Source organism: Pseudophryne corroboree, chromosome 5 (genome assembly GCF_028390025.1).
Source record: "Pseudophryne corroboree isolate aPseCor3 chromosome 5, aPseCor3.hap2, whole genome shotgun sequence".
NCBI lineage: Eukaryota > Metazoa > Chordata > Amphibia > Anura > Myobatrachidae > Pseudophryne > Pseudophryne corroboree.
This window is the reverse complement of record NC_086448.1, coordinates 411,512,787-411,528,302: the sequence shown is the minus strand read 5'-3', so window position 1 is coordinate 411,528,302 and position 15,516 is coordinate 411,512,787. Positions and strand designations below refer to the sequence as shown.

Here is a 15,516-nt window from a genome sequence, read left to right as displayed (position 1 = left end):
ATCGACTCCCAGCAGCAACAACAGCAGCAGCAGCCGTAGACATACCACTCAAGGATCCTCCAGAGGAATCCCGGATAGGAGAGGCTCGTAAGTGATGACAATGGGCTTTCCCATCCCACGGACTAAACTGTCTCCACTGGTGCCTTATTCAAACAAACCACATCACCATCAGAATCCTCATAGTCAACTTCCTCCTCAGCACCAGCTACACCAATATCCTCCTCATCCTGGTGTACGTCTACAGTGACATCCTCAATCTCAATATCAGCAACTGGACTGGCGGTGCTGTTCCCAGCACTTGCAGTGGGTGTGCAATGGTGGTAGGAGCCTCCTCATTCTCTTGGGAAGGTCAGGCCTAGACATCGCAACCGCGGACACACTTGGACTCTCCTTGGGGATTTGTGATATCTCTGAATGCACAGTTTTTTCTTGTGCTTTAACAAGCTTAATTTTTTACATTTTTTGAGAGGGACTAGGTCTTTCATCCTCATGAGAAGCTGAGCCACCATGAAAAAACAAAGTATGGTCCTTTGGAGAGAACAAAGAGCCAAAAAAAGCAACTATAGGCCTTTTCCTGAGCACACTTGAAATTTTTTTTTGTAATGATGAGATTATTAAAAATTAACATTTATTAATATATACTTAAGAAAAAAACGAGAGCTGGCACTAATAATTAAAGAGCATAAGTATTTGCCAGTACCAATGTACCTGTTATAGGCAAAATTATAATAGGTGAGCGAAAATAAATGGACCCTCATACATGGAAAACAATTCATACATATCCTCTCTAATCAGGAATTTCTATGAATGAGGTCACTGCCTCGATTCCGATACAATCTGACAAATGCTATTGGCGTGGGATCAGATTGATGTAATGAGTCCCAAGTTGGTTAAGCGGCTGGAGAGTAAAATACCTACGGTACCTAGTATTCCCTGGTGGTTCCCCATCCAGGTACTGACCAGGCCCTGCAGTGCTTGGCTTCCAAGATCAGACGAGTTTGGGCATACTCAGTGCGGTCTGACCATAGGTGAAATTGTCTCCTAGGCGCACCGTTTTCCGATTGTGTTGAGACCCAAAATCAATCGTGAATTAATTGGATATATTAGATTATATGGTCACAAATGAATATGATGATGAAAACGCAGTGAATTTATGAATATCTGATCCAGGGTGGGTTTCAAACAATAATGCTGACTGTGCAGTCAGAGAAACAGTTGTGCTCCTAATCAGCTTAAGCAGCAAGAAGGCTTGATAGTGTCCATAAGTGTGGAGTAAATAGAAGATCTATTACAATTGTGCTCCAAAAAGAGCCCCAGCAACAAATGGGCTCAATAGTCTCCACAATAATCAGGACAAAAGAAATTGTGTATACAGTATAGTAATTACCACAGAAATGAATATGATGATAATGACACAATAAATTCATAAATATCCGATCAATGGTAGGTTTCAAACAATAATGCTGACTGTGCAGTCTTTGAGATTGATATTCATCAAAGAAACAATTGTACTTCTAATCAGCCTAAGCAGCAAGAGGGCTTGATAGTGCCCACAAGTGTGGAAAAAATATAAAATCTATTATAATTGTGCTCCAAAAAAGAGCCCCAAGCAACAAGCCCACTTTTTCCTCCCCCTCCCTCCCCCTTTCCCCTCCCCCCCTCTCTTCCCCCCCCCCCCCCTTTTTCAAACCCCTTCCCCCCCCCCCCCCTTTTCTCCCCCCCCCCCTTTCCCCCCAAAAAAATCCCCCCCTTCCCAAACCCTTCCCCTTTCCACCCCCCAAAACCCTCCCTTCACTGTGTCAACCACTCCGCTCACCTTAAAATTCATAATTAGCATTGTGATCATAATAAATTATTCTACACCCATACCCCGCTCAAAATTCCAACTCCTCTCTCCCCCATCTTACCATCCACCTCCCTCCCATTCCTTCCCTCCCTCACATATATTACCTTAATAACTCTTCCTTATCCCTTACAAACAGTTGCTCTCTGTCCCAAACAATTGATATGGATCCAACAGGTTTATTTTGGTTATTTATAACCTCTAGTGTTCCAATCACCTCCTCATATTCACTATATGTTTCTTATTTTTACTTATAATTTCTTTTGTAATAACTTTTTGGACACACCTTTTTCCCTTTTTTACATATTCCACATTTACTCTTATTTCATTTTTAATTCTTATATTAATCTTTATATTTTTAAATTTTCAGTTCTATTATTACCCTGTCCTGTTTTTTAATTTTCAGATTTAATTTTCATCATTAATTTTCATATGCAATTTTACACCCATTTTCACTCAGTTAATTCCTCTGCACTCTGTCTTTCTAATTATCCTCAATAATTTTTTTTTATTACCTCTATTAATTTTCATTTATCCCATATCATTATATTTGTTCACACAACCTCATTGCAACATCCCAATGATTTCTAATATCCGTTATATGATTTTTTGTGTCTGTTCTCCAAACCTTTAACCAGATTAATATCACAATAAGTGTTTTCTTAATGACACTCAGGTGCACAGTCCTAATCTGCCGCAATCTAATTTCTTATTTCAGATGATCTAACTTAGACAATTATCCCCAGGTGCACCTTACACCTCCTGACAGGCTGCGCTCATAAATACAGGCAGCGGGGCACTCCGAGAGCAGGCGATCATGTGATCAAGCTCTCGGAGCGAAACGCACGTCACTTCCGGTCCCGGCGCCCGAACTTCCGGTCGCACGGACCGCGGCCGCCGGCGCCTCACTTCTCGATACCTGTCCCGTCTATTGGCCAGAGGGTCCCCACAGAAGGTTTGGTAAGACTGCCATCGGCTCCTGGCCGCAAACGGACTTTCTTTACCCGACCTTTGGCTCCCCCTTATCTTTTCCACAGGGTCACCATGCATTTCCCCATTATTAGGGGAAATCTGAGAGGAACCTATTTCTTGATATGTAAATTCTTCTCATATCACCTTGAGTATTATGCCTAATATTCCATTTTGTGTATAACTACTGGGAAAAGGTGGAGTGGGAGCAACCCTCTCATAAGGGACACTTGCAATCTGCAAATCACCATATATGCTCTAATTAATACTTCTGGCAATTACCATATTGTATACACAATTTCTTTTGTCCTGATTATTGTGGAGACTACCAAACCCACTTGTTGCTGGGGCTCTTTTTTGGAGCACAATTATAATAGATTTTAGATTTTTTCCACACTTGTGGGCACTATCAAGCCCTCTTGCTGCTTAGGCTGATTAGAAGTGCAATTGTTTCTTTGATGAATATCAATCTCAAAGACTGCACAGTCAGCATTATTGTTTGAAACCTACCATTGATCGGATATTTATGAATTTATTGTGTCATTATCATCATATTCATTTCTGTGGTAATTACTATACTGTATACACAATTTCTTTTGTCCTGATTATTGTGGAGACTATTGAGCCCATTTGTTGCTGGGGCTCTTTTTGGAGCACAATTGTAATAGATCTTCTATTTACTCCACACTTATGGGCACTATCAAGCCTTCTTGCTGCTTAAGCTGATTAGGAGCACAACTGTTTCTCTGACTGCACAGTCAGCATTATTGTTTGAAACCCACCCTGGATCAGATATTCATAAATTCACTGCGTTTTCATCATCATATTCATTTGTGACCATATAATCTAATATATCCAATTAATTCACGATTGATTTTGGGTCTCAACACAATCGGAAAACGGTGCGCCTAGGAGACAATTTCACCTATGGTCAGACCGCACTGAGTATGCCCAAACTCGTCTGATCTTGGAAGCCAAGCACTGCAGGGCCTGGTCAGTACCTGGATGGGGAACCACCAGGGAATACTAGGTACCGTAGGTATTTTACTCTCCAACCGCTTAAGCAACTTGGGACTCATTACATCAATCTGATCTCACGCCAATAGCATTTGTCAGATTGTATCGGAATCGAGGCAGTGACCTCATTCATAGAATTCCTGATTAGAGAGGATATGTATGAATTGTTTTCCATGTATGAGGGTCCATTTATTTTCGCTCACCTATTATAATTTTGCCTATAACAGGTACATTGGTACTGGCAAATACTTATGCTTTTTAATTATTAGTGCCAGCTCTCGTTTTTTTCTTAAGTATATATTAATAAATGTTAATTTTTAATAATCTCATCATTACAAAAAAAAATTTCAAGTGTGCTCAGGAAAAGGCCTATAGTTGCTTTTTTTGGCTCTTTGTTCTCTCCAAAGGACCATACTTTGTTTTTTCATAGTTGTTATAACTATCCTCCTGGAGCACCACCAACTATTTGCTGAATTTATTATTTGAGTAGGCCTTTATGTTGGTTTGAATACATAATATTCCAAATTACTGAACTGAAATTGTAATATCCTGTTCAGATTTATTCCTTTCTCTTTGCAAGCTGAGCCACCAGTCAGGAACATAAGCTAAGGCCTAAGCCTTTCCTTGCCACTTCGTGTCATGAATGGCATATTGCCAAATTTATGTTTCTCGTCAGATAAATTTTGATTCTCCTGATTATTAATTTTTGCTTCTTGGATTTTATATGCACTCTATGACATTGGGCATCGGCCTTAGCAGATGACGTTGATGGAATTGCATCGTCAATGTCATGACTGGTGGCAGCAGCAGCTTTAGCACTAGTACTAGGAACTGGAAGTGGTTCCTGATCTTCCACTATTTTTTCCTCCAAATTGTTGTTCTACATTTCACAGGACAGCACCCCTTCATTATTACAGCACACAGAATAGTGCCCCTTTATTTTAACAGCAGCACCCCTGTATTCTTACAGAATACAGGACCAGTGTATTTTTATTTTAACAACTGCATCCCTGAATTTTTACAGCATACAGGGCCAGTGTAATGTTATTTAAAGAGCAGCACCCTTATATATTTATAGCATATATGACCAGTGTGATTTTAATTTTTAACAACTGCACCCTTGAAATTTTTACAGCACACAGGGCCAGTGTAATGTTATTTTAACAGCAGCACCCCTATATGTTTACATCACACAGGAGCAGTGTGCTTTTAATTTTTAAAAACTGCACCCCTAAATTTTTACAGCATACTGGGCCAGTGTAATATTATTTTAACAGCAGCACCCCTATACTTTTACAGCATACAGGACCAGTGTGCTTTTAATTTTTAACGACTGCACCCCTGAATTTTTACAGCATACAGGACCAATGTAATGCTACTTTTACAGCAGCACCCCTATATTTTACAGCATACAGGAGCAGTGTGTGTTTAATTTTAAACAACTGCACTCTTGAATTTTTACAGTATACAGGACCAGTGTAATGTTATTTTAAAAGCAGCACCCCTATATTTTACAGTATACAACAGGACAGCTACACGCATGTACAGCTACAGCACCCGTAACAGCACACGAAACACCAGTGACAGCTAGGACAGCACCCCTAACACAGCACAGGTACACCACAGTGACTGCAGCAGCACCCCTACAGAGCACACACTAACCCTACCCAACACCACAACCCACAGAGAGACAGAGGTCTGTCTCCCTCACTCTCCAGACTTAAAATGGTGGTGACTCGCGGTTGTTTATATAGAATCCAAAGTTTGCGAGAATCCGTCAGTGGGATGATGACGTTTTGCCTCATTCAGGTTTCCGAGAGATGTTTGGGGGGATGGGGGGAGGGGAGAGGGGGTTTGGTTCTCTGTGAACCGAACCCGCTCATCTCTACTTATTTTATTCTGAGCCTACCCAAGGAATTTGTGTTTTTTCCTATCTGTACAGACCCGGGCAGCTTTTTCCCCTTAACAGCGCAAAGGTGAGGTGCATTCTCAAATTTGATTGTAATCAAAATCAATAACACCATGACAACCAGGCCTCTAGTACAGCTTAGCTGCTATTACAGCTTGGATGCGCATCGCTTAGTACCACAGAAGCTGTGGGGAGTTGTAGTTTAGCACTGTGATTTGAATCAGAATTCTCTTTATTGCCAAGTACATTTGCACATACAAGGAAATTAACTTATTAAGGTTGGTGCATAAGTGATATATAGCTTGGCAAAGGCAACCCCAAGACAGGGCAACCCTTGCTGATCCCAGCTCAAGTACACACTCAATCAGTCAGCATCAGGTTCATTCATGGCTGCAGCCAGTTACCAGTTAAATAAAGAGAGTGAAGTAGGAAATAGCAGAAGCATTTCATTTGAAAAAACAGTACATTATAAAATTATACAAATTAACATATGGTGTCGTAGTTTCCTAACACGAAGCTTAATCTTATTGGCTAATTAAACTCCTATCTTATACGTAATATGTTTACCAACGTCTATATTTCTTATATGTGCTTTTAAGTGGGTTAGCTAGGGGAATTTTGCTAAAAGCGAGACATGCTATATTTAGTTATATTTTCACACCTACCATACCACAAACTACCGGACACCTGTGAAGCCTATATGTCTAGCTGCTGACATTATATTTTTGCTAGGAAATTACAAAATATATTTTAGATAAAGGTCATAACTTCACAATATGGGTTTAAACAAAGTACAACGCCTTGCACTTTTTCCTGTATCAGCTCTAAGCTGAAAACAATTTTAAACAGACTATCAGATGTCAACTAAAATATGAAGTCTATGAACAAGTATGGGTTCCATCTTTATCAACTTCCCCTCTTTGTTTAAAATGTTTACCTCTATTCTACCCTTCTGTTAGGGTCTCCTGCCCTGTGCTGCCACGTCGTCATGGCAACCGGGAGACAAGTGCTAGAGGAGTAACCTGAGCGCAGCTGATACTCCGGTTCGGGTCTTTTGCTGTGCAGTGGTTACAGGCTCTGTGCACGGCAGGGGATCCGGTGCTGGTTTTTGTGCTCACAGTCTGTGAGGTCTGAGTGGGGCGTGGACAGCACCTGCTTTATAAGGCCTCTTCTCAGGTTAAGCAGATGCTGCTGAATCTTTGTTGGTTAGTCAGTTCCTGAAAGTTAGCCAGTACTGTGTAGCTTTGTATTTGTTGTTGCTTACTGCAAATAGGCCTTGGGATTTGGTACTACACTCTGCCAATCCAGACCTAGCAGTAAGACTGGAGTCAGTCATTTAACTTGCTGGGGTTCTTTTACTACTCTGTGAACTTAGCAAGTTTGCGGCTGTATTCTAAGACTTGCCTGCCTAAATCCTGTCTCACTGTGCAAGGTGTCAGGTGTCAGTTTAGTGGCAGTAAGCTGAACCTGTGCACTGCAAGTGAGAATTAGGATTGTGGAGACTCTCCTTGTGTCTATCATTCCATCTCTGACCAAGGAGTTTACTGCCACACCCGTTGGTAACCCTTTAGGGTTTTGCTGTTGCCCTTAGCAACAGCATTTCGGGTTCTCTACGTATTAAAACACAACATCTTGCTTTTCCCATCTGAGCATTACTAATACTAGGGAGACACCCAGTTCCTTAGCCTCTGGGCTTCTCTGTTCACTTTGTGTGTATTTTGTTACCCTATCACCTTCTGTGTACGTAATGTCATATTCCCCAGTCTGTCTGTGAGTTCATTTGTTTTGCATACCTATCCGTTCAGACACCAGTACATTCCTGCAGGCACTGGTGTGCATAACAGTTCAAACACCAGTACATTCCTGCAGGCGTTGGAGTGCATAACAGTTCTGACACCAGTACATTCCTGCAGGCACTGGTGTGCATAACATATTCAGCAGCCTAATACTCCTGTTGAAATTTTGTGGGAATATGGAGCATACCCCTCAAAATACGTTGCAACAGGTGGTCGATCAGGTGCAGGTCCTGACTCGACAATTTAATGATTTGTCCATTAAAATGCACACCTCCCAGGCCGCTGGCGGAGCTCCCGCAGCAGCAGCACCTTCAGGGGTTAAGGAGCCGAAAGTAAATCTCCCGGATCGTTTTTCTGGAGATCGCTCGCAGTTCTTTTGTTTCAAGGAGAGCTGCAAGCTATACTTCCGGCTTAGGCCTCAGTCTTCTGGGTCGGAGATTCAGCAGGTGGGCATAGTGATTTCCTTGCTACAAGGAGACCCACAGGTCTGGGCATATGGGTTGCAGCCTGACTGTCCGTCGCTTAAAAGTGTTGATGCTTTTTTTACGGCACTGGGCATGTTGTATGATGACCCTGACAAGACGGCCTCAGCCGAGGCTCAGATTTCGATCCTTAAGCAAGGGCGAAGGCCAGTTGAGGTTTACTGTACGGAGTTTCGGAGGTTGGCCCATGATACCCAGTGGAATGACCCAGCCCTGAGACACCAGTACCGAAGAGGTCTTTCTAACCAGATAAAGGACCAACTGGTACAATATCCCTTGCCTGATAGCTTGGATCAGCTCATGCAGTTATCCATCCGGGTGGATAGACGGCTGAGAGAGCGTAGGCTTGAAAGGGAGACTGAGGTTTCCTTCTTTCCCAAGGGAACCTCAGACTCTGAGGAATTTTCCGAGGAGCCTATGCAGATTGGGGCTACCCGCCTCTCCTCGCGTGAGAAGACGCGGAGGAGACAGCAGGGGTTGTGTTTGTACTGTCGGAATAAAGGTCATGTGGTAGTATCATGCACAGAAAAGCCGGAAAACTTCAGGGCCTGAGGGTGATGGGAAATATCCTGTCAGGCCAGAAGTCAGAATTTCCCAAGAAGACTTTTATCATTCCGGTGACCTTGAAGATCCTCGGTCAAACTGTCAAGACTGAGGCCTTTGTGGACAGTGGGGCCGACGGGGTTTTTATGGACCGCCAATTCGCCCTGAAACACTCTGTTCCCTTAGTACCCTTGGCATTGGAAATTGAGATTTGTGGGTTAAACGGGGAACCATTATCCCAAGGAAAAATTACCTCTTGCACTAGCCAGATTTCTTTGTTTATTGGAGCCACACACTCTGAAAAATTGTCCTTTTATGTGACTGTCTGTACTTTTGCCCCATTGGAGTTGGGGTTACCCTGGTTAAGGGCCCACAATCCTCAATTTGACTGGGTCTCTGGGGAGATTCTTAGTTGGGGTACTGATTGTTTCAGGAGTTGCTTGAGCCTTCCAGTCAGGCTCTCGCAGCTAAGTTTGCCAGGATTGCCAGGGTGTTATGCAGATTTTGCGGACATGTTCTCCAAAAAAGTTGCAGAGGTACTACCTCCCCATCGCCCCTATGACTGTGCCATTGATTTGTTGCCAAATGCTAAGCTTCCCAAGAGCAGGTTGTACTCCCTGTCACGTCCTGAGACTCAGGCTATGGCAGAGTACATTCAGGAGAACTTGGCTAAGGGATTTATCAGACCTTCACAGTCTCCAGTTGGGTCGGGGTTCTTCTTCGTGGGTAAAAAGGACGGTTCGTTGCGACCCTGCATCGACTTCAGGGAATTGAACCGTATCACGATTAAAAACTCATACCCACTGCCCCTCATTTCGGTCTTGTTTGACCAGCTTCGTACTGCCACCATTTTTTCTAAGATTGACCTACGCGGTGCGTACAATCTAATCCGAATAAGAGAGGGTGATGAATGGAAGACTGCCTTTAATACCCACTCAGGGCATTATGAATATTTGGTGATGCCTTTTGGGCTCTGTAATGCCCCGGCAGTCTTCCAGGATTTCATGAATGATGTGCTCAGGGAATATTTGGATAGATTCTTAGTTGTATACTTAGATGACATCCTAATCTTCTCCCATTCCCTGGAGGAACATCGGAAGCATGTACGCTTAGTCCTCCAGAAACTCAGAGACCACCGGCTTGGGGCGAAGCTGGAGAAGTGCGAATTTGAAGTTCAGCAAATCGCATTTCTAGGATATATTATCTCCCCAGAAGGTTTCCAAATGGAGGGTTCCAAGGTACAGGCAGTCCTGGATTGGGTGCAGCCCACTAGTTTGAAGGCGCTTCAGCGTTTCCTGGGCTTTGCGAATTTTTATAGACGATTTATCGCTGGATTTTCGTCTATAGTGGCGCCCTTGGTGGTACTCACTAAGAAAGGGGCGGATGTTGCTCACTGGTCTTGTGAGGCTAAAGCGGCTTTTGCCCGTCTCAAAAGGGCATTTGTATCGGCCAAGGTGCTGCGACACCCAGATCCAGAGCGTCCTTTTGTGGTGGAGGTGGATGCCTCTGAGATGGGTATTGGGGCAGTGCTTTCTCAGATGGAAGTGTCTGATAATCGCCTTCATCCCTGTGCTTACTTTTCCCGTAAATTTTCGCCTGCCGAGATGAATTATGACGTGGGTAACCGGGAATTGTTGGCTATTAAGGATGCACTCGAGGAGTGGAGACACTGGCTTGAGGGGGCTAAGTTTGTGGTCTCAATTCTCACCGACCATAAGAATCTGGCATATTTAGAGTCAGCGAAGCGTCTCAATGCCAGGCAGGCACGATGGGCTTTGTTTTTTGCTCGCTTTAATTTTTTGATAACATATCGCCCTGGGTCAAAAAACATCAAGGCTGATGCGCTCTCGCGGAGTTTTGCTCCAATCCAGGAGACCACCGAGGAGCCGTTGCCCATTGTGTCCCCCATCATGTATTAAAGTGAGCATTACCCTGAAACACTCTGTTCCCTTAGTACCCTTGGCACCAAGGACTCTTATCATTAGTCCTTAGAGCACAGGAGCAGGCTCCTCCAGACCTTCCGGTAGGTCTTTTGTTTGTGCCTCCTAGGTTAAGACAGCGAGTGTTCCTGGAATTCCATGCCAAGAAGTCGGCAGGTCACCCGGGTATTGCCAGAACTCGGGAGTTCCTATCTAGGGCGGTGTGGTGGCCCTCGGTGGCTAAGGATGTGGATCAGTGGGTTCGGGCATGTGACATCTGTGCCCGAAATAAGACTCCTAGAGGGGTTCCTGTTGGCCCATTACATCCACTCTCTATCCCATATAAGCCATGGACCCACATTTCAATGGATTTTGTGGTGGACTTGCCCAAATCCTCGGGGATGACAGCCATCTGGGTTGTCGTTGACAGGTTTTCGAAGATGGCGCACTTCGTTCCACTGGTTGGGCTGCCATCGGCCAGACGCCTGTCTGAATTATTTATGCTGCATGTTGTGCGTCTCCACGGGTTGCCACTTGATGTGGTCTCTGACCACGGATCCCAGTTTGTGGCCAAATTCTGGAGGGCATTTTGTTCCGATCTCCAGATTTCTGTCAGCTTGTCGTCAGGCTACCATCCGCAGTCTAATGGGCAGACTGAAAGGGTGAACCAGTCCTTGGAGCAGTTCCTCAGGTGTTATGTCTCCAAGTGTCAGACTGACTGGGTTGCTCATCTGTCCATGGCGGAGTTTGCCTATAACAACACGGCTCACTCTGCTACAGGGATCTCTCCCTTCCTTTGTGTGTATGGGCATCATCCTAAGGCCAATTCTTTTGACCCCCTGGACTCCACGCCTGGTGGTTCCTCTGTGGTTTCGGTCCTTAGAGGTATTTGGCGGAAAGTGAAGAAAGCCCTTGTGTCTGTGTCATTAGTGACCAAAAGGGTTTTTGATAAGCGGAAAAGACCCTGCAGCTTCAAATTAGGAGACTTCGTCTGGTTGTCTACCAAGAATTTGAAGTTGAGACAGACATCTCATAAGTTAGGCCCCCCGGTTCATCGGTCCTTATAAGATCACCAGGGTTATCAATCCAGTGGCATTTCAGTTAGATCTGCCCCGTTCTTTGGGTATCAATAAAACATTTCATTGTTCCCTTTTAAAACGGGCGATTAGTAATCCTTCTTCCAGTGGAAGACCTTCCCCTCTTCTGATACGTGGCCAGAGGGAGTTTGTTGTTGAAAGGATTCTTGACTCCAAGATGGTTCAGGGTCGGCTGTCATTTTTGGTGCACTGGAAGGGGTATGGCCCGGAGGAGCGGTCGTGGGTGCGCAGTTGTGATCTTCATGCCCCCAGACTGATACGCTCTTTCTTCTCGCAGTTCCCCGATAAACCCGGTGGTAGGGGTTCTTTGACCCCTCGTCAGAGGGGGGGTACTGTTAGGGTCTCCTGCCCTGTGCTGCCACGTCGTCATGGCAACCGGGAGACAAGTGCTAGCGGAGTAACCTGAGCGCAGCTGATACTCCGGTTCGGGTCTTTTGCTGTGCAGTGGTTACAGGCTCTGTGCACGGCAGGGGATCCGGTGCTGGTTTTTGTGCTCACAGTCTGTGAGGTCTGAGTGGGGCGTGGACAGCACCTGCTTTATAAGGCCTCTTCTCAGGTTAAGCAGATGCTGCTGAATCTTTGTTGGTTAGTCAGTTCCTGAAAGTTAGCCAGTACTGTGTAGCTTTGTATTTGTTGTTGCTTACTGCAAATAGGCCTGGGGATTTGGTACTACACTCTGCCAATCCAGACCTAGCAGTAAGACTGTAGTCAGTCGTTTAACTTGCTGGGGTTCTTTTACTACTCTGTGAACTTAGCAAGTTTGCGGCTGTATTCTAAGACTTGCCTGCCTAAATCCTGTCTCACTGTGCAAGGTGTCAGGTGTCAGTTTAGTGGCAGTAAGCTGAACCTGTGCACTGCAAGTGAGAATTAGGATTGTGGAGACTCTCCTTGTGTCTATCATTCCATCTCTGACCAAGGAGTTTACTGCCACACCCGTTGGTAACCCTTTAGGGTTTTGCTGTTGCCCTTAGCAACAGCATTTCGGGTTCTCTACGTATTAAAACACAACATCTTGCTTTTCCCATCTGAGCATTACTAATACTAGGGAGACACCCAGTTCCTTAGCCTCTGGGCTTCTCTGTTCACTTTGTGTGTATTTTGTTACCCTATCACCTTCTGTGTACGTAATGTCATATTCCCCAGTCTGTCTGTGAGTTCATTTGTTTTGCATACCTATCCGTTCAGACACCAGTACATTCCTGCAGGCACTGGTGTGCATAACAGTTCAAACACCAGTACATTCCTGCAGGCGCTGGAGTGCATAACAGTTCTGACACCAGTACATTCCTGCAGGCACTGGTGTGCATAACACCTTCCTTTACATGGCCATTGATTCTATAAGGGCACCTACTTTCACATCAAGTGTGCCTTAAGGGCACTCAGGACATGGGCTAATCCATTCAACACCCCTATACTCATGCAGAATCAATGTTCCCTATTCTCTTGTTCCTAACTTCTAAATCATTATAAGTAAGAGTTCATAAAGCAGAGGAGTCTTCTGATGATGGAATCATCATAATGTTCACAGTCCTTAAAAGTTCTTGTCAATATTGTGACAGCAATGCTTCTTTAGATCACGTCATCATAACAATAGGACAGCTGGAGGCTTCTGAGTATCTGGTATGGCAGCTTTCACAGTAGTGTGATGTGGAGTTATATATTGTAGCTCCCCCAATAAGTTCCATATAAATTGGTTGCGGTTTAGCAGTTTCAGCAATGCCTTAGGTAGAAAAACATTTTAGTGTCAGTATCCACATAATAAGCCTTACAATAAAATATGCAATTAATAGCAAAATAAATCCGTTAGCAATAATAGATAATATTCCTGAAAACCAATTGGTTGTATAGTGTTAAAACCAAGAAAAGAAAGAATCTGGAATAACACTGGTATAATTATGATTAGTAGAAAACTGATTTTTTTTAAAATCAATTATTTCATTCATGTTTTCATCTATAATATTTTCTGGGCTAGTATAATTTGTTAAATAAGTACAACATTTGACTCCATACATGGTCTGCAAAGTGACACAATTGCCTGCAGATACATTAAACAATTGGTGACAACTGTTTATATTGGTTCTGTTTTACGTTTAATCACCAGCATCTTTTATGCCTATTTGTCTTTACCTGGGTAATTGTTTACACCCTATGTGTAGACATTTCAGGTGGAGAAAGGGTAGTTAGTTGTATATATATATATATATATATATTTATTCCCTTTTGTTCTGTTATTATTTGTATTGTTACTGATTATTGCACTATCACTTGACTCCTCATAAAAGTAAGGGTCAATCATTACTGTTTATATAAGAATAACCATACTAACAAGAAGAACTGAGTATCACATTATAAATCCCCCAGACCCTTATATGCCCTGGGGCCTATTAAATTGTATCTGTATATTTTGATTTTGTATCGTGATTGGATAATACTACCTTTGTCACTTTCTTGCAATGAGAAGCGTCTTTTCATGAGTCTCTTTCCCTCAACGTGACTGAAGTGGCTGTAGTCAACAGAACTTAGAACGGTCCTTTGAATCTGGGATCAAGAGACTTTCTCTTTTTCTTAGTGACCACCCAATCACCTTGCTTTAGTTCATGTGAGTCTTGGGAACAGTTGGTATCTGGAATAGAATCAAAAACTTTGCCGTGCAATTTGGTTAGTTGCTGTTGTATATGCATTACATACTAAGTTAAGTCACCATGCTCATGCAGAAGCTGCTAAGGAAAATAACTTCCTGTCCTAGCAACAATACCAAACAAGATTTCAATGGTATTAACCCATGCTTTCCACTTGAAGTATTTGTGAGAACAAAGCAATGGCTAAACATTCTAACCAGGTATTGCCTGTTTCTGTAACTAATTTTTGTAGCTTTAGTTTCAGGGTAATAGTTAAGTTTTTTTTTACATGTCTACTACTCTGCCTATAGAGAGTGTAAAAGGCCTGAGTAACACCCAGATCTGACAGAATTTTGCCAAATATTTCTCCCATGAAATGCGTACCCCATATCTACAGAACACCTCTTGCATTAATTTCTCTGCAGCTGTTTTGGCATTTGCTACCCTGCAAGACCAAGCCTCGACCCAATTTGAAAATAGATCTTTGCACACAAGTACATTTTCATACCCAGAACATTTAGGTAACTGGATAAAGTCTATTTGCAATCACTGAAAGGGCTAGCAAGTTTGGGGGGTACTTTTTGCTGGTACCTTTACTACCTTTCCTGGGTTATGTAAAGCACAAGTTACACACCCTGCAACATAAGCCTGTGCTGCCTGTGTGAAACCTGGTGCCACACAATGCTGGTTTAAAATCCTCACCATTGCATCTCTTGATTGGTGAGTTTTTCCATGCAATATTTGTGCTAAGACTGGGTAAAGTGAGCGTGGTAAACAGAGACTGTTTCCCACCATCCATTTGTCACCGTGTATTCACCCACCTAATTTTTCCCAATCTTTTTTCTCCTTGCCTAAACCATGTGCCTGTAATTTACAAAATAAATATTAGTCTAATGACTCTGGCGTAACAGCTAACATCACCTGAGTGTCTGGAAGAGGCTGGACTGCTGCAGCTTTTGCCACCTGGTCAGCTAAAGAATTTCCTCTAACCTCTGCAGTATTTTCTTTAATGTGTGCCTTGACCTTTGACTATTAATTAGAGATGAGCGGGTTCGGTTTCTCTGAATCCGAACCCGCCCGAACTTCATGGTTTTTTTCACGGGTCCGAGCAGACTCGGATCCTCCCGCCTTGCTCGGTTAACCCGAGCGCGCCCGAACGTCATCATGACGCTGTCGGATTCTCGCGAGACTCGGATTCTATATAAGGAGCCGCGCGTCGCCGCCATTTTCACACGTGCATTGAGATTGATAGTGAGAGGACGTGGCTGGCGTCCTCTCCATTTAGATTATAAGAGAGAGAGATTTACTGGAGCTTAGGACTAG

General features: G+C 43.5%; 2 pseudogenes; one reads left to right on the top strand and one right to left on the bottom strand.

Annotated features, from left to right (window-relative positions):
* Nucleotides 1-911: 911 nt before the first annotated feature.
* Nucleotides 912-1,030, bottom strand: LOC134929771 (5S ribosomal RNA; annotated as a pseudogene).
* A 2,705-nt stretch (nucleotides 1,031-3,735) lies between these two features.
* On the top strand, nucleotides 3,736-3,854 carry LOC134929770 (5S ribosomal RNA; annotated as a pseudogene).
* The last annotated feature ends 11,662 nt before the right edge of the window (nucleotides 3,855-15,516 follow it).